The sequence below is a fragment of the Triticum urartu genome, chromosome 2A (genome assembly GCF_056163025.1).
Source record: "Triticum urartu cultivar PI428250 chromosome 2A, HENAU_Tu73, whole genome shotgun sequence".
Lineage (NCBI taxonomy): Eukaryota > Viridiplantae > Streptophyta > Magnoliopsida > Poales > Poaceae > Triticum > Triticum urartu.
The window spans coordinates 192,031,904-192,051,831 of NC_141874.1; the positions used below are offsets into that span (position 1 = coordinate 192,031,904).

The 19,928-nt window shown below is 45.3% G+C and overlaps 1 long non-coding RNA gene and 1 pseudogene across 6 annotated transcripts; both read left to right on the top strand.

Annotated features, from left to right (window-relative positions):
- The first annotated feature begins 1,253 nt into the window (after positions 1-1,253).
- LOC147984496 (uncharacterized) lies at positions 1,254-4,334 on the top strand. 6 transcript variants are annotated; one of them, XR_015616044.1, is made up of 4 exons: positions 1,254-1,595; positions 2,016-2,316; positions 2,749-3,158; positions 4,028-4,334. It is a non-coding gene; the product is annotated as an uncharacterized LOC147984496 (long non-coding RNA). The 6 variants fall into 6 exon arrangements; XR_015616047.1 differs by having other exon boundaries at positions 2,749-3,006; positions 3,094-4,334; XR_015616042.1 differs by having other exon boundaries at positions 1,255-1,595; positions 2,749-4,334.
- Positions 4,335-12,638: 8,304 nt separating this feature from the next.
- LOC147984497 (uncharacterized) lies at positions 12,639-13,273 on the top strand (annotated as a pseudogene).
- Positions 13,274-19,928: the final 6,655 nt, after the last annotated feature.

Genomic DNA, 19,928 nt, shown 5'->3' on the forward strand with positions numbered 1-19,928 from the left:
TTCAGAGAGATAGATGTAGGTGAGTTTGTTCTGTGCTTATGATTGTGTTTGATAATGCCTCGTTAAATGAGAGTGCCATTAGACCAATTGTTTGTATGAATTCTGTAAAAAATGTGTGACTATGAGTGGACGAAATCTTGTGTGCCGCAGCTTTGAGCTTGAGATGCAGATTTGTATTCCCTGTGAGTAATTTAACATCTGGCATCTTTACTTATAAAAATTATATGTAATTGGGGAACTTGAATCATTTTTTAGGTAAATGGTAGGAGCAGAACCTACTCAGTAAATACAAACGATCCGCATCTCATGTTCAAAGGGACATCTTAAAGGATTTGTCTTTCTAGCGTGTTCTGCTCACAATTCACCATCCTTCTTAATAAATTGGTATGCTCTTGGTATTGACATCTAACATATTCAGTACAAACATGTCTTGAATTGTTTTTGTAGGATTAAATGTAGCAGCACTTGTGATTTTATCATTCCGTTTTAAAGTATTCACATTGCTGGCACCACATGTGTACAACTGGAAACGTATTTTACCGAGTTAAGAGAAAATGATGTCATGAGAAAAACTTTGAACAAGTTTTATAAGATCATCTTTATACGTGCCTTTCAATCTTTAAGTTTTTTTTATGACTGCTGGGTTTATTAGTACAAATAAAATTTACTAAAATACTTGAGGATAGGAGAAACATCAGAACAGTGAAAGCATGTCACATGCTACAGATGTGACAGTACTGATACAGAAACTAAGTTAGCATGCTGGATTTAGCTCTGTTTGTCTCCCTCATAAAACCATACTGACTGGCCATTAAGACGTAAAAACTAGAAAACAAATGAAAATAAATTGTCCTCAGGCATTGTTGATGCCGGTTAAGACGAGTGCATAATAAACCGCCGATACAAAATTAAGAGTGATAGTGTATCTTGGTGATGCAACAAAATGTAATCATGGTCATTGAAGATTATGATATTTTTTCCCGTTGCAACGTACGGGCCCTTTTGCTACTTTATCCCTAATAATAAAGCACGGATTGACTCCGTGAGTTCACCGTCACAATACGCTTCTTCCCATGATTTTACGTTTTTAGTTTAAATTTAAAACATATTCGAGGTGGTACTAAATTTTGTCTCTCCAATTGACTCGATTGACCGCTACGTTCTTGGTCGCTTAACTGGGCCGCGATCCAGTTGGGCCTTGCCCCGTATCTCACCCTCGAATAAACGGTTCTCGCTAATTTAACCCGCAGTTATTTTTCTTCGTCAACCCTCTGTGCACGTTTGGCTTTAGATCGAGCGGCGGCGCTCCCGAAGTCCCGATCCAATCGGGACATGTAGGACGACGGCGGCAAGGCTCCGGAAAGTCCCCGGAAAGTGGGGAACGGCGGGGAGGCGGGGAACGGCGGGGAAGCGGCGGACGTCGCGGCGAGGCGGATCAGGTCAGGATCCAGCGCGGCGGCCGGCGCTCCATGGCTGTGGCGCCTCGATCTCGTGGGAAGAAGAGACGTGGGAGAGAGAGGAGGTGAGATGGGGAGAAGAGAAGGCAGAGTAAGGACGGCGCGGATTCCGGCGGTGGCTCCGGTCGGCGGATCCAGGTATGTGTCCCGATTCCTCTCCTCCCTGTAAAAAACGTATGTCGCATCGTCGCTAACTGCTAGAGATGCCCTTCATAAGTTCATCTTGTGGCCAACAACAACCCCCAGATCGCGTGAGAGTTCAGTGGCATGGGCATGCTCTCCCCTGATTGATTTTGTATCAAAGATTTTGTTGTGGCGTGTGGGCAGCACCCATGAGTGTTGGAAGTACATGTTCTATATACATAACAACTTCTCTGGTGACTTACTCATCTAATGGTCAGATACAATTTTAGCAACAGTGAATAGCCGCCTGATAGTTTTGTTATCTACTTCTGAATGTTCATAATGTGTAAAACGAATCAATTTTACTATGATTTTACTTGAGAAGTTGAATCTGCAAAGTCTTGAGAACATTGACTATATACTCCAACACTGCAGGCCAACTCTTGATGGATTTCCAATGTGCTGGTGGCCTCCGAAATTTTTTTGTCGTGTAGCCGCTCCCCATCTCAGCATGTGCTATCCACGGAAGCCGGCTCCTCCACTCAGGCCCTCCTCTGCAACGCCGACGAGGACGCTACTTCATCTGAACCGATCTTCATGACCACGTGCAAGTATACACATGTGCTCCCCTGCCACCCCTGCACTGATTTAAGGCGAAATCCAATTGGGAGTTATTGATAGGCACCAATGTATTCTTGGTTCAGTTCCCCTGTCTTGAATTACGTTGATCCTTTTGGTAAGATCAAACTGAACATGCTGAACATCACTTGCCCAAACAAGTTGAACGCCTTGCTACATTATTGCCCAATTTTGTAAAATTGATCATAGCACTCCTGCTATCATGTCATGTTTGCTAATACTTATTGAGCCATAAAACAGTGTTTTCTGTTTATAAGCTAGCCCTTCTTATTATTTTTCAGAAGATCGATAGTACCCATTACATTACTACAGTACAGTGTAATATGAGAAACTGAGTTTTGGTTGCCAAGCAAATGTTTGTGCTAATTCCCACAAGAAATTTGTGTTTGAAGAATTATTACTTTATCAGGGAAATATCTTTTATATGGCTTCATGAAATCAGGAAATTGATTAAGCGGCATAGGAAATTGATTTAGCACTACCTCATTAAACATGAAGACTTATTCTTGATTTCGTGTTGATGTTTCAGATGGAATTTTTTTTCATATGACATCAGGGATGTAGGATGATTGGGTGAACAAGCTTCCTGTGAAACATCCAGATCCCGGTGGCGGTGCCTCCATTCAGCATCCCACGTGGCGACGTCCTCCGGTATAATGGCAAACACCGGCAGGGGAGAGAGCAGAGCGGGAGGGGTATTGGGTCCATACCATTGTGGGCATTGCCAGTGCCATGATTGTGGTTAATACCCACAGGAGATTCTATTCCTGTGAGCGGATTAAACAGAGTTGAGTAAACATCGTCCATAGGAGATACATGTGCTAATTAAGTTTAGAGGAGAAAGTGGTTCTTTATTCTTGCAATTTTGGTGCAGATGTCATACAGGGGCAGAGAACAATGGTCTTCTGGGAATGCCTGTTAACTTTTTGGAGCTGCCAGGTAAATTTTGGTACGAATTTATGTTAGTTCTACCTTTCCATGATGTTTAATTGCTTGGTTCTTAAGGGTTTGTAAGAGGAGATGGATTTTGGACTACTCTATTTCGGATGCCACGGATTTGCAGATGAAAAATAAAAGAGTGTGCATGGTGTTTTTTTTCTTACAGAATACTTTTATATGCCATGTTCTATTTTGCTTCAGATTTAGGACTATTTGGTCTGCTACAAAATCCATGTTTTCAACTGCAAAATTTCAGTTTTATTATTATCATATTTACTATTTTTCGGTAGTAATATATAACACGTCGCTGGTGAAAAGCCTACTGGAAAGATTAAATAGTCAATAATGTTGTCTTAAGAACAGTAGTATTTGGCTCGAAGTATAGGGACTGCCAATTTTTTTATGCTCCAGAAAACACAATTGCAAGGTACAGAATAGTTGCCACTTAGTTTGGATTTTAGTTAAAAGTGTAGACATGTTAGTAACACTATAAAGTTGGACAATAAATGAAGTCGACTACATCTGAACGAACTTATCTTGCTTCCAAGAAGAGTAAAATCATCTTTAATAATTTCCTGGGTTTTGCTTATATTCATGTTTGGAATGTCGTTTCCTCCAAAATGCAGCATTTGCCTACCATTTGGAGTACAAGATGCATTTTTTATCAGTTGCTGACTAAGAAAACACTTTTCTGATAAAAACGCTACCCTTCAGTTAGACTTAATTAATTGCCTTCTAGACAAACCTTCAAATATATACAAGTTCTCTGATAAGGTAGTCGTGGGAAGACCATATTTTTGGTTTACAATGTAAGTGTTTTCAGGGACCACAAATTTGACTTCCTTTTTTTGCTTCCTTTCAACATTTAGGTCCTAAATGAGAAGGTAAGGATGTACTTGAGCAGTATGAGAAGACCCAGTTCCATTATCGCAAAAGCCAGAAGTTTCACATCTAATATCTTTGATTCTAAAATTTGTTTAAGAAAATGGTCATTCTGCTATTAACACCACGATTATGTCTCAATTGTAGATTCTTAATTGCTTAGAATTATTTTATATGTTTGATTCCTTCGTGGTTCATATTTATTCAAAAACAAAATATTTTCAAGATTGGTATGTTTGAGGATCAAACTTTGAACATGCGAATTGATGTGGCATCAAGCTAAGTCTGTTGATACATTGTTATCCTTTTTTGCTTTGCATAATCAATCTCGTCACTGGAGATGTATGTTAATCCTCTAACTTTGCTCATTTTAGCTTTTGATTTCATCATAGTTGATACAATACTACGTCATGCGTTCACAAATACATGGTCATGTGGGTGGATTGTTTCTCCCGTTGCAACGCACGGGCATTTTTTGCTAGTCTTTTCCTAATAATAAAGCCAGGCCCATCTATCCTGTTTGAAGCAAAAAATGCATGCTGGTTAGAGGATTCGAACCGCAAACCTAACGCGTAACAAATAACAGCGAAGCCAACCGAGCTACCTATGTTATTTGTAGGAACCAATGGCCGACTCAGCTTTTAAATAGTCCCACCTCGCGTCCTTACAGCAAATCTGCCCAATTTATATACAGCTTTAATTTTCTTGGGTATCAGGAAGTCATCTAGAGAACATGTTGAGGTGCGTGGGTCCCATGTTTCCTAAAAAAAAGGAAAGACGGGAAAGTTGGAAGCTCTCCTGTAATAAGAAAGGATGGATTGAAAGCAAAAAATAGAAAACTGGGAAGTTGTCCCGTCCCGTAATAAGAAGGAAAGGAGAGGAATTAGGGAGAGAAAATAAAGATCAGCTCTCGATCTCCCATCTCCGTGGCCCTTATGGGAAGGGAAAACGGAATAGAGAGAGATTTTTAGTACTCCCTCTGTAAATAAATATAAAAAATGACCTCACAATAGTGTGATTTTCAAAGAATTTTAGTAATTTGCATCGAAAGAATTTCTTTCATGCTTGAGTTCGCCCCATTAATTTTTTTCGGTCCTCCATCACTGGCTATAGTCCCATGAATGTGTAGCTTTATCCCGACCATAACTCGAGAGAAAATTATGTTACAATTGTTTTTTTAGTGTGGAATGTTTTTTTTGAACACTGTACAGACGCAAGCGCTCATATACACGCGCATACACTCACCCCTATGAACGCACACACGCACACCCTACCCCTATGAGCACCTCCGAAAGACTGAGCTGGCATATTATAATTCAGAAACAAATGCGAGCACCAGGATTTGAACACTGGCGGGCTGGGGATACCACAATCCATCTAATCATCCAACCACAAGTTAGGATTGTTTAAAACCTGCAAAAAAAATACTATGTCTAAATCATAATAAAAAAATTGTTTATTTATTGTTGTTCATGTACAATATTTTTCTAGAAGTATAATGAAAAACAAAGTACCGGTTAAAAATAGGTGATTGATTGTTGTTTAAAAAAAAGCGACCGTATGCATCTACACGAACCAAACGATGGTATGGCATCGGGCATACACAATGACATGATTGCTATTTTGAAACAAAGGATTTGTCAAACGCACACCTTGAAACGAGATTGTACGCTCGCATGTAATGGTTATAAGGGTCAACGACTCCATTTAATAATATATACACGTCAATTTTTTTTCCTGTTGCATATGGGTTCTTCAAGTTTGACAAAAGTTTCCTTCGTACTTGAATCAAACCTTCTCTATATTTTCATGTCATAGGAGCTGTAGTTTTCAGATCATCTACAAACCTCACACAAGTAAACACTAAATTGCGAGAAGCAAGAAAACCTAACAACTTTTGCAAGTTTGACAAAGTTTTCCCGCAAAAAAATAACAAGAATCTAGATATTTGGGTTTTTACTTTTAGTGAAACAACTTTTCTTTCACAATGTTACAAAAGATGAGAGTAATCTTATTTCTGACGTTTGTTGGAAATGAATACAAAAGGTGGCAAATAGTGGCACGCAGTGCAGGTTTGTTGTTTCTTTCACCCATCACCAAAGCAATAAGATACGGACTCGGAGTCCCCGCTATGTGCGAAATAAACTCCACACTTTTCTCTGTTATATTAGACAGGGATGGAGCATCTTTTTACAACCCTCCTAATATCATTGGACACGAATAGTGATATGCTACAGTCCATAAACCTAGCCAACATTGGCTCATGGACATTCGTGTTACCACCGTAGTGAATCAAAGACAGTACTAAATGAAATTTACTATTTACGGTATAATGCAATATTTTTTGGGCATCATTAAGCAATTCCAACAAAGACGTGAAGAGATACTCACAACCAGATATATATTTTTGTGATTTAAATTCCACATTCCTTCAGTATAATTTTGAAATTTATTCACATTTTTTTTTTGCAATACGGGGTCTTGAGCCGTTGGGTTAGAGTGTGGGTTTTTTCTTCCGTTGCAACGCACGGGCTATTTGCTAGTCTATCCCTATTTTAATAATAAAGCACGGATTGACTCCGTGGGTTCACCGTCACAATACGCCTTTTTCTGTGATTTTACGCTTTTAGTTTGAATAAAAATAGAAAAACAAAGTTGGGATAAGAAAACTGGGATTCAAACCATGGTTTGCCGTGAAGATGCCAACGTAGCAAACCAGTCTAGCTAGGCTCATGGATGTGCCTATTTGGGCGTCTGGCTCCTTAACATAAAGAATAAGAAACAAGCATACTCGGGCTGAGGGAGTTGGGTGCTTGATGGGCACGGAATGCTGGGCCGAGACGGGTGTTGCGGCCCACGGGACGGACAAGGAGCAGGTTGGAAGCTTTTTCATAATTGTTTACATATTATTAAATAGTCCCACCTTGCTATTTTACATTAGTTTTTTGCAGTTTATATACGTTCTTAGGTTGTCAGGCATCGAGCTGCTTCGGAAATTAAGAAAAGAATAAGGCATGGATATTGCATGAGAAATAAAGAAGGAAGGCCAAAGGGAAGGGAGAGAAAGGAAATATAGGGTAATTATGTGGTAATTAACCGGCTGGCAACTGAGATTCATGACATGCTTGATATATAAGGAAAGAAAGAGAAGAAATACACAATAAGGAAATATACGGTAATTATAGGAGGATTGAGGGAGGATCCCTACCAAATGGATAGGACGTGCGGGATTTGTGGGCGCCATATTTGGTTGGCATGGAATTTAATTTGAACCAATGACAGGCATACTGGCCTCATCCATATCTTATGAATAAAAATGATGTGGCATTTTTTTCCTACATGCAATCCTTACTAAATTCACATTATTTTTTCTTCGGTTGCAGCAGACCCACTTATGATACTTACTAAATTTGCGCCAACTTTATAACATATTGAATGTTATGTTTGTGCATACAATCCTCACTAAATTTATATCACTTTGTTTTACTGTTGTAACATACGGGCATATATGCTATTTTTTTTTATATAAATGGAGGTATAATATTATTTGGCCTCCCATTTGGTATGTCCATAGCGTTTGTCCATACTCAGCTAGGCTATTCTACAGATCGTCTGTCCTGGGCCGCCGGGCCTCTGCCCCGTTCGTCCGTGTTACATTCCACCAATGAAAAAAAGTGCCCTCCCAACCTGTCTGTGCGATCCGGCCCAACAAATCAGACCCACCAACCCATTTAGGAGATGAGGCAAAAATAGTTGACCGTGACATGAATCAAACTCGCAACCTCCCCTATTCTTTGGTGTTGATCGTTTTACCCCACAAAAAAAGGTGTTTGTTGTTTTAAACTAAAGTTAAATTTGAAGATTTTTTGTGTCCTTTACGGACTGGTACTGAACTGCTACGATGTAAAATATGGATAGCACAAACACAAGACGCAATCATTAGATTGCGCGGATGTGGTCGGGATCTCAAACGCGACTGTTCGCTGGTCTGTGTATGTAGACGATTCTTCATTAGCTCCAAGCTTAAGTGGAATGTTCGCCGTGTAGTGGACAGCGTGAAAGTGGTAACAAGGATGGGGCGCTAAGTGTGATAATTTGTTTCTCCCGTTGCAACGCACGGGCACTTTTGCTAGTCTATCCCTAATAACAAAGCATGAATTGATTCCGTGGGTTCACCGTCATAATACGCTTTTTTCCCATGAATTTACGCTTTCAGTTTTTTCCACCTATATTATTTTCTACATCCGAGGTGGTACTATTCATGTGATCATGTGGTCCGCCACGCACGACACCCATGAGTTTTTGGTATGTTTTTGGTGCTACGCTAACTGGCTTCATGGGCCAGGTTGGGCCTCCCGCGCCGGCAACCACGCTTTTCTCTCGCGCGTACGGGAACGAACAGATAATCCCACCTCGGTCCTGTAAATTTAATCCCACCAATTCATAAGCCTTGGAAATCAGGAGGTGCCTCGCAGTGAGTAGCACATCAGGAAGGGTTGGCCGCTTTGCCACAGCTCCGGGGCAGCAGCCATGGTTGATGGTTCCATTTGAGAACAAAAATGAGACGAGGGAGAATGGACAGGGAGGAGCAGGGTGAGGAGCGAAGGAAAGCGAAGGCGGAGAGGGACGTCGTTCGGCGGTATGAGGGCGCTGCTGCTGGTGCTCCGACGAGCTGTGTGGGGACGAGGTGGTGGGCGCGCACAGTCAAGCTTCGAGGAACTCCTATCTATCCAATCGAGCGGGGCTGCTCGAGGTGTGGGAAGAGGGGCGCGGGGCCATCTCCCGCTCGGATCGAGCGAGGAGGAGGCTTGTGGGCGCTGGATGGATGCGCGGTGGAACCTTCTAGGTTGTTGTTGGGCGACGGCAGAAAGCGGGCTATGGCGCGGTGCAAGCAGAGGAACGCGCGCGGCTGCCGGCGAGTGGACGCGAGGGGGAGAAGAGGAGACCGACGTCAATGGTGCTGGCGGCGCGTGAGGGGACGCGGGATCGATAGGATGAGGGTGTGGGAAGAGGGGCGCGGGGCCATCTCCCGCTCGGATCGAGCGAGGAGGAGGCTTGTGGGCGCTGGATGGATGCGCGGTGGAACCTTCTAGGTTGTTGTTGGGCGACGGCAGAAAGCGGGCTATGGCGCGGTGCAAGCAGAGGAACGCGCGCGGCTGCCGGCGAGTGGACGCGAGGGGGAGAAGAGGAGACCGACGTCAATGGTGCTGGCGGCGCGTGAGGGGACGCGGGATCGATAGGATGAGGGTGTGTGGTGTTATATTTTTTCCTACAGCACGCAAAACAATTCTCCCAAAAAACATACACAAAAATGTACCGCACCCAGCTGCCATGAAAGCACACAAGCAGACAACTTCATGGAGGACTGGGCGGCAGAGTGCAAACGCCAGATTGCTGCTATGGAGGTTGCAGGCTGTGTGTCAAGCATGAAGGGAAGGTGTTGTGCGGGAGGTATGTGGTTGAAGTCGCGGACAAAGGACCAAAAATTCAAAGGTGTTGTGTGAACTCATATCGGCAAGATTCAACTCGAGTCATCTCGAATTGAGAAAATATCTATCTACCTTGTTGTCACCGATTCTAACCAGCCTTCCCTGGAATTTGGTCATGTCAAAAGACGGCCGTGAATTTGTGATGAGGCCAGTAATTTCCTTCTACATGCATTTAGTTTGTGAAGCATATGTTTTTGACTTTTGTGAGCACATTATTTTGCTGATTTAATGATTGATTTTCATACACCTAAATAATTTGTAGTTAGTTATTGTTGCAATTTTGATTTGTATTATGCGACTGATAATGAAAGTTTCAAATGCTAAATTTAAACTAAGATTTTTGGAATAAACTATTGTCTCTAAAACTTGTCTCATGTAAGCCATCAACTAAATGTATTATATTAGCATGAATAATTGTTAAGTGCAACCAGTGGCCAATTTTATTTGATTTTGAATAAACAAGGTGGGTTATACATTATATGATCTCAGTAGCTTGATTTGAACCCATTGCAACGTACGGACCCTTTTTGCTAGTAATATTTTAACAAAATTTCTATGAAATTCATACAGGTATTGTGATTGAGTTTGTCAGTAGAATAATGTCAATCTTTATTACCCCGTTGCAACCCACGGGCGTATGTGTGCTAGTCTCTCCCTAATAATAAAGCACGGATTGACTCTGTGGGTTCACCGTCACAATACGCTTCTTCCCGTGATTTTACGCTTTCAGTTTGGATTTAACACATATCCGAGGTGGTACTAAAACCTTCATCCATCCGTCAGAAAATACGCTGCCTCCCTATGCTTGTACGTCCGGCTGGGCCTTGTGCTTCTGGCTGGACCTTGGCCGAAAGAAGCACACGCAATATTTCGTACATCCTGATCCTTGCTAAAATACCTACCTATACATGAGTCGCATCAATGGCTTCACATATTTAAAAGTACCACATCGGTCTTTCACATCCACCTAGACCAGTTAATATACCTCTAGAAAACTAGCAATCACGTGGCACCTAAGACGTGGAAAAACAGCAAGAGAAAAAGCAGGCATTCATGAGGCGACGTGGGAAAATGACGGGAACATCAGCCACCCGGCCGGCACCACCACGAGCACGAGCCACGCCCGGCCGGTGCCGCCTCGCATGGAGAGGCAGGGGATGCTCTCGATGGCCGGGAGCACGCCACTCGCTGGTTGCCGGGTAGGACGAGGCATGGCGCCTCCGGCCTTAAACGTCGCGCAAGGTGCGGAAGGCCAGACAGTGCTCAGGCGGCCGTGGACGGGCTAGCAATATCCACGGGGAGGCTAGCTAATAACTGCTTTAATTAAGCCGATGAAAAGGGACGCGGATAGAGAGAGAGAATCGATCAAGTGGCTAGCTAATAATTAAATAAAAGAGGAGCACACCATATACTTTGAGACATGTACATGCATGATGATGCCATTCATACTTAAAAAGCCAAATCAGAACTACGCCGCCACTTGCGTCAGTTTGTTGAACGATGATGATGAAGCACCGCCACCCACGAGAACCTGTAAATCCGGAGTCACCACGCTCCCACCACGCTCCTACTAGAGCTACATGCCCCCATGTTGAGGCCGGAGCACGCGTCACCATGACGGCGGGCCTAAAGCAAAAAAGAAAAAGTTCCACCTTGAGATCGGCACAGCCGCCGCACCAACCTCGATTGGTTAGCTTACTACCAAATTCGCCGCCGACCGCCTCACAGCAACCCACTGGAATCGAATCCGAAGCAGATTTACCACGCCGCCACCACCATAACTGTCAATACAGAAACTGGTGAAAGAAGAAAACCTCTGGAGTCACCACGTTCCTACTAGAGCTCCATGCCCCCATGTTGAGGCCGGAGCACGCGTCACCATGACGGCGGACCCAAAGCAAAAAAGAAAAAGTTCCACCTCGAGATCGGCACCGCCGCCGCACCAGCCTCAATTGGTTAGCTTACTACCAAATTCGCCGCCAACCGCCTCACAACAACCCAGTGGAATCGAATCCGAAGCAGATTTACCACGCCGCCACCACCATAACTGTCAATACAGAAACTGGTGAAAGAAGAAAACCTAAGCCCTAACCTAACTACACGCCATCGACGAGACGGTGAGGTTCCCCCTTCTCCCGCCGTCGTCGGAGCGGCTGCCAGAGAGAGGAGGAACCCCTCGAGTCGCTGGCGGAGGACGGTGGTAGCCGGGTCGCCTTCGGTTCCGCCTCTCTCGCAGGGAAGGGGAAACAAAACGAAAGAATATGAGTTTTATTATTATTTCTAATTCAACACTTCCCTTAGGGCAATTGACCCCTTTAGGTTGATATGTTTTTTTCTCAGCTTGACTATTTTTTTAAGTTTAAAACATTTTCTTGCTCATGGTTCATCCAACTCGACGACATTATTTTAAATTTTAAACATTCTCTTGCGCTAGCGCGGTTAAGCGATACATGTGCCGTGTGTTGGACGTGCTCACCGCCTTGAGATGATTGACCATGTTCGGTGACCACTACAACCACCATTGACGAGGACGGACAGGAGGATAAATAACAACACGAATAAGATGAGTCTTATAGGATAACATGTTAAAATATAAGACATGGATCCGGGAGAGAGACTTGATCTATACATGTTTATTGGTTATGGGTATATGATGTTTTATTCTCCCGTTGCATCGCACGGGCATTTTTCCTAGTAATCTATCCTTAATAATAAAGCACGGATTGACTCTGCGGGTTCATCGTTACAATACACTTTCTTCTTGTGAATTTACGCTTTCAGTTTAAATTTAAAACATATACTCGCGAGGTGGTACTAATTTCATTTGTTTTTCGTGAGTGCACCTCGCCCGCCCAGATCTATAAAACGATTAGTTCATTGGGCTTATTTTGGGCTAACGAACCCAACTTGGCGGCTGGGTCATGTTCCTACATTGGGCTATTCCTACGCTGCCTCCTCTTCCCCTTGCTTCATCCGTTCTTCCTCAAGAAAAAAATCCAATCCTAGTTCATCTACAACTCAGAGAAGATTTCTTTACAAATCGAAGAAGAACAAGGAAATCCATCAGTTAATTTGTCTTCGATCCAAACACGCCGTCAACTTTCAAGCCATGGGGCCGCGTCGTTGGCGGCGGCGGAGCACGACTGCGACAGCGGCAGCCCGTGCGCTGGAGGTGCTCTGCCTCAACCACGCGCCGGGGCACCACCGATGGCACCATCACGCCTACGATGATTCAACGCACATTCGTGTTCCTTGCAGCCGATGACAGCCGCATGTACGTACCTCGATGTCCAGGTCCTCGGGGAGCCTACACCGGGCAGCGTTGAGGTCATCCGGTTCCTGGAGTGCGTCCGCGACGCGTGCATTGACACACACAGGAGGCGTCTCCGCGATGAAGCAGTGTCCCGCGTCGTGCGGCACTTCGCGCGGACACTGCGGTGAGGTCGAGCTCCTCCGCGCTCCAAACGCACCGGTGCTCCTAGGCGATGGTTCATGCCTGAAGCGAGTATTGCGTCCGCGGACAAGAAAGAAGAGAAGGTGCAGCTGGACTGCTGGGGAAAGAGCGCCACGGAGTAGGCCAAGACGGTCCTCCTGGAGACGCATGTGGTTTCGGCGCCACGCCATGGCCGTGATCCCTGTGGACATGGTGTTATGTCTGACTGCCTGGTTTCGTTCGGCGTGTGGATGGTGGCATGCCATTGGTTCAGCTTCAGCTGCGTGCAGCGGTTAAGCACATTCATCTGAGATCGTGATTACTAGCTATAACGTGCAGGTGTTTTCTTGTCAGCATACTGTCCATGAAGGGATTCTACGCCGTCTTATTGTACCAATTAGCCAGAGACTAGCTAGATCGGTCTATTATCTCCAGTATATTATTATTGACAGGCCCGTCTGTTCTTAAACCATGTGCACATTATTTTGTTTTTGTAATTGCTTCAGTTTTATCTCTGAGGTCGACAATTTTTTCTGCAGTACATATTTTCATGGCAGCTGATTTCAAAGAGTTTGTTCATGTCATCATGCCTCGCGTTGTGTCGTGGAATGAGAAGGGGTTTTGAGCAATTGGGTTAGGAAAGTGTGGTTTTTTTTTCACCCGATGCAACGCACGGCCATTTGTGCTAGTAATACTAAAGCACGGATTGATTTTGTCGGGTTCATCGTCATAATACGCTTCTTTCCGTGAATTTACGTTTTCAGTTCAAATTTAAAACATATATGTAAGGTGGTATTAAATTTCGTCCGTCCAGTTTCATGGTCACAGTTTCAGTTTCCTTCGATACCCAGAATAGGCCTAGCGAACGAAGCCCATGAGCTGGCACAGCCCAACTATCGTGCGCGGTGAGGACGCTGGCAGTCGCGCAATGCTCCGGCGCTGTACGGTTTGCTTCACTTGGCGATGGGTACTTTGATCAGCCAAAGCAAAATATCCTTCGTGTAGCACTCCACATAGTGCCCTTTTTTTCCTTACTGAGCCACGTAGTCACGAACGAGAAAATTGCACAGGCTCAGGGCACAACTAGAGTAAATCATTAAGAATAGCTCTCCTCCCGTTCACTATAGCAAGAAAAAAAATTAGACGTGCAGACGTGTAATCTGATCACTTGCCACACATCTAAAATCCAATTTAGGCATGTTCTAATTTTATGTGGTCGTGCCTTTAAAAAAATGCCATGTAGTTATCAAAAATCGTTCATGAATTTTAGAATGTTTATGTAGTTTTAAGAATAGTGTTCATATATCAAAATAATGCTCACACCAATTGAAATTTGTTCACCTTTTTCTCAAGAAAAGTTTGTTCATGTAATTCTAAGAAGTGTTTACATGCTTACTAATATTTTGTAATTAAAGAAATTCATGCTCTTTAAAAAAGTTCATGTGATTTAAAAAAGAAATATGGTGGAGGAAGAAGGAGAAAGGAGGCGCTCGGGAGGCTCGGTGGTGGCCTCGATCCGATCCGATCTGGAATGAGAGCCTACGGGGAAGACCTTGAAGCAGTGGCGACCGTTGAGGGGGGATTGGGAGTGCTGCGCACGGCGGTAGTTCCCCGCTGGACAGAGAAAAGGGGAGAGAAGGAAGAGAGAATCAAGAGTTGGGGAGAAAAGGAATGGGGGGAGACGAGGATGAGGGCGGCTAAGAAGAAAGATAATATCGGAGGACAGACAACGATGCGTGTGGGGGTCAGACGACACTCGTCGTCCACGCGAGAGGGCTCGTGGAATCGTTGTCTACAGCCAGATGCAAATGCAATGGGCACCCGAGCGGGCTGGACACGGGAGAGCACTCACTGAATAGGATTTTTTTTACATCAATCACCGATTAAATAAAATTATTCTCCAATCGATAAACACGCTTCTTTACCCATCAAATTGCTTCATTGTACAGGAGCAGTAGGGAGAAGGAACAACAGGGAGGAGAGAGAGATGAGGGGGAGAGAGACGGGAGAAGAAGGGGACCATGGAGAGGGAGGAAGGGAAGGGAGAAGGCATAGAGAAGGGCGGCGACGCGAGGTTATAGCGGACAGTTGGGCTCGCCGACTGCAGCCGAGAGGAAGGCGGCGGAGATGGCATCCCGGGGAAGAGTTCGGCCTCTCCTCGCTTGGGCGCATTACAAGCTCCCTTTTTTTAGAAAGAATGTTTTTTATTTCATTTTTTAGGGAAAAGCGACATTTTATTTCACTGCCACGGGCTACCTATGATTCAACCACATCCCTTTTTTTAGAAGATGATTCAGCCACATCCATTTTACTATTCTCTTTATTGGGTCATTGGCCAGCTTTCGATACCATAAAAAATTCTTTATTAATTAGAAGTATCATCTACTTCAAAAAAAAGTACCACTTCACAAATTTACATATGATCCCATCAATTTATATATGTCCCCAAATAAACAATCAAAATTAAAAAAAACTAAGGATGAGGTATAGCAATAATCTGGCATATGTGTTGATAGATATTCTTAACTTCACAGTGAAGCGAGGATGAGCTTAGAGGTCATGGCAGAAGAGCCAGTGCTTGAATGAACTAGACATATGCAAGTCGGTGATTGGATTGTTAAAATCTTTAACCATGTGTGATATTTTGTCCCCGTTGCAATATACGGGCACTTTTGCTAGTATAACTAACAAAGTTTTATAGAAGTGCACATTTTTATATCAAATACCGTGTTAGAGTTTAGGAAAGTGTTGTGGTAAAAGTTCTTTTGAGAACCACCCTCTTGGCATTTTATTTGCCAATTAAAACATCAATCAATCAAATAACCAGGAATTAACATCAAGATGAACGAGGCGATCAGATAAGCTAAGCGCTTCCCTAGCGCATAAGTGAGCCGGGACATTTGCACTTCTTCTAGCGAGCAAAACTCTCAATCCCTGGAAGTTTGTGAGCTATGATTTCATCTCAGGAGCGATCCAGTGGATCGGTCATCTTGTGCACGCCACACATTGTACATCACCAAGCAATCAGACACTTATTTTGGGACAAAATATAATATATACTCTCTTCGTCTTATAATATAAGACAGTGTCAAAAACCGTCTTACATTATGAGACGCGGGGAGTAAGTGTTATGTTCCATTGCCATCAACACTGCCTCCCGCCATGCCAACCATTCAGCTATATGAGCAAATCAGGGGTGTCTTCATATTTTGCGCATCTTCCCCTGAATACAAGTCCCCACAACGTCTCCTGAAGTCCTCACAACATCTCGTGCTACAGCGCCTGCTCCTCCTACTCACCGATGAGCAAAACGCTCCATCCGAGTTCATTTCAGGTGGTGTTGAGTTCTCTAGTTTTAAGACTTTTTTTAGTCCCAACTAAAAAGTTGGTGGAACCAGTCTCACGTAAAAGTACGTGTAAGGTCGGTCCGGACCGCTTCATCCCACAATGCCGCCGAATCAAGATTGGACTAGTAACAATAAGCATATTGAACAAAATCAACGCCCACAACTACTTTGTGTTCTAGTCGTGCATAGAATCTACGCAATAGACCTAGCTCATGATGCCACTGTTGGGGAACGCAGCAGAAATTTAAAATTTTCCTACGTGTCACCAAGATCTATCTATGAAGAAACCAGCAACGAGGGGAAGGAAAGTGCATCTACATAGCCTTGTAGATCGCTATGCGGAAGCGTTCAAGAGAACGGGGTTGAAGGAGTCGTACTCGTCGTGATCCAAATCACCGGAGATCCTAGTGCCGAACGGACGGCACCTCCGCGTTCAACACACGTACAGCCCGGTGACGTCTCCCATGCCTTGATCCAGCAAGGAGAGAGGGAGAGGTTGAGGAAGACTCCATCCAGCAACAACACAACGGCGTGGTGGTGGTGGAGGAGCGTGGTACTCCAGTAGGGCTTCGCCAAGCACCGCAAGAGACGAGGAGGAGAGAGGTAGGGCTGCGCCAGGGAGAGATCAAATCGTCTATCTTGGGCAGCCCAAAACCCCCACTATTTATAGGAGAAGCGGAGGAGGGTGCGCCCCCTCTAGGGTTCCCACCCCTAGGGGGGCGGCAGCCCTAGATGGGATGGAGGGGGGCGGCCAAGAGGGGGAGAGAGGGGCGCGCCCTAGGGTGGGCCTTAGGCCCATCTGCGCCTAGGGTTTCCCCCTTCTCCTCCTAGCTGCGCCTTGGGCCTTGTGGGAGGCGCACCAACCCACTCAGGGGCTGGTCCCTTCCCACTCTTGGCCCATGCAAGCCTCCGGGGCTGGTGGCCCCACTTGGTGGACCCCCGGGACCCCTCCCGGTGGTCCCGGTACGTTACCGATAAAACCCGAAACTTTTCCGGTGACCAAAACATGACTTCCTATATATAAATCTTTACCTCCGGACCATTCCGGAACTCCTCGTGACGTCCGGGATCTCATCCGGGACTCCGAACAACATTCGGTAACCACATACAAACTTCCTTTATAACCCTAGCGTCATCGAACCTTAAGTGTGTAGACCCTACGGGTTCGGGAACCATGCAGACATGACCGAGACGTTCTCCGGTCAATAACCAACAACGGGATCTGGATACCCATGTTGGTTCCCACATGTTCCACGATGATCTCATCGGATGAACCACGATGTCGAGGATTCGATCAATCCCGTATTCAATTCCCTTTGTCTAGCGGTATTGTACTTGCCCGAGATTCGATCGTCGGTATCCCGATACCTTGTTCAATCTCGTTACCGGCAAGTCTCTTTACTCGTTCCGTAACACATCATCCCGTGATCAACTCCTTGATCACATTGTGCACATTATGATGATGTCCTACCGAGTGGGCCCAGAGATACCTCTCCGTTTACACGGAGTGACAAATCCCAGTCTCGATTCGTGCCAACCCAACAGACACTTTCGGAGATACCTGTAGTGTACCTTTATAGCCACTCAGTTACGTTGTGACGTTTGGCACACCCAAAGTATTCCTACGGTATCCGGGAGTTGCACAATCTCATGGTCTAAGGAAATGATACTTGACATTAGAAAAGCTTTGGCATACGAACTACACGATCTTTGTGCTAGGCTTAGGATTGGGTCTTGTCCATCACATCATTCTCCTAATGATGTGATCCCGTTATCAACGACATCCAATGTCCATGGTCAGGAAACCGTAACCATCTATTGATCAACGAGCTAGTCAACTAGAGGCTTACTAGGGACATGGTGTTGTCTATGTATCCACACATGTATCTGAGTTTCCTATCAATACAATTATAGCATGGATAATAAACGATTATCATGAACAAGGAAATATAATAATAACCAATTTATCATTGCCTCTAGGGCATATTTCCAACACCGCCCTTAGTTCGTACTCCTAGTACTCATTATCAGGTTCGTTACCTCGACAATAGCCGCAACCATCCTTCTCCGATCCCTTTCTCCTCTCTGCAGCATGCCATGGCCTCCTCGCACTCCAAAGTCCTCTGGGTCACCCTCTCCTCGGAGCAGAAGAAGGAGATGGCCGCCATTACTGCCGGCTAGCAGGCTGGCCAACAAACAGAGGTCGACGATGCCCCAATGGAGGATGAGGCGGCGCCACCCTCCTCGCTGGTGCGTGTGGGCCTCACCGATGGTGAGGCCCGTGTGCACTACACAGACATGCCGCGGGAGGAGGAGGAGGCCAAGTTCCGGCAGGCGCTGGTCGACCAGGCCTACAACCTCCGCCTCCTCGAGGAGCACCACGAGGCGGAGGAGTTGCTCGTCGCCAGCACATCCATCGTGTTGTACATGGAGGTGCCTAAGTAAGAGGTGTTGCTCGAGTCCTACCACTCCGTCCGCGAGATCGGCGGCGACTGTTGGTGGTTCCGCCAACACCAGGCAGAGTTAGAAGCCGCCTACAAGGAGTCTGACGAGGCGGCGGATGAGGTGTAGGGCAAGAGCAACGAGAAGGAGGATATCACCAGCTCCGCCCCGGCCGCGCCCCGCCACCACGGCCACGAAGCCGAAACGTTCACCGACGCCGCCGGTAGCGAGGAAGAGTAGTGCATGGTAGGACACAACCGCTTGGGTACCAAGAAGGCCACTGCTCCTCCCCTCACATTGAAGGCAAGCTTGTGGGCTGAACATCGTCGGTCGATTAGCTGCTTGTTGGCGACGTGGAGGTGGACAGTTTCACTTCCGGGGGCTCCGAAGGCGAAGCTGGAGAGCGTCGAGATGAAATTGGAGAAGGCGAAGCTTCAATTCTCGGGGCTCATGGCCGGACATGGGGAACAGGCACCGACAATCATTTAGTTTAGGTCTAGAGTAGGGTTTACTATGGTTTATATGAACAATGTAATGAATTCGTCCCGTTTATATGAAAAATGTTCAAAATGTAATGAATACCGTCCGATTTATATGAAATCCACCGTGTTTGCACGAATTTCGCCATGTTAGTTCAAACAATGATGAAAATGTATGCAGGCAACGTTAGATAGCCGCCTTCAGCATCAGCATCCGTGGCCTGGTCCCTCCTTGTCAGTGGACGGATGTCGGAGCAAATTTACGGGGAGAGCGTTGGAGATGCCCTTAGCTGGATTTGGGGTCGGCACTGCAAAGCAACGGCGCGACGCTATTCCTGGTGCTCCCCAGTCCACCAGGGTTCAAGTCCTGATGCTCGCATTATTCCTGAATTTATTTCAGGATTTCTGACGATGCATTTTCAGTAGGAGGAGACTATCCCGTCGATGACGAGGCGCCTACGGTGACTTCGTAAAACTGAAGGTGATATGCCGTCCCAGTCTCTCGAAGGTGCTCATAGGGATAGGATGTGCATGTGTACATTCATAGAGGTGAGTGTATGTGTATATGTACTAGAGGCTGGGGCGCCACCTGGTGGTGCCTCCTGAGGCGGGCATGTCCGCACTCATCTTTTCTTCGCACATTAAATTCCCATACTCGGTCCTCGCTCTCACTCATACATCAATATAGACGTATGCTA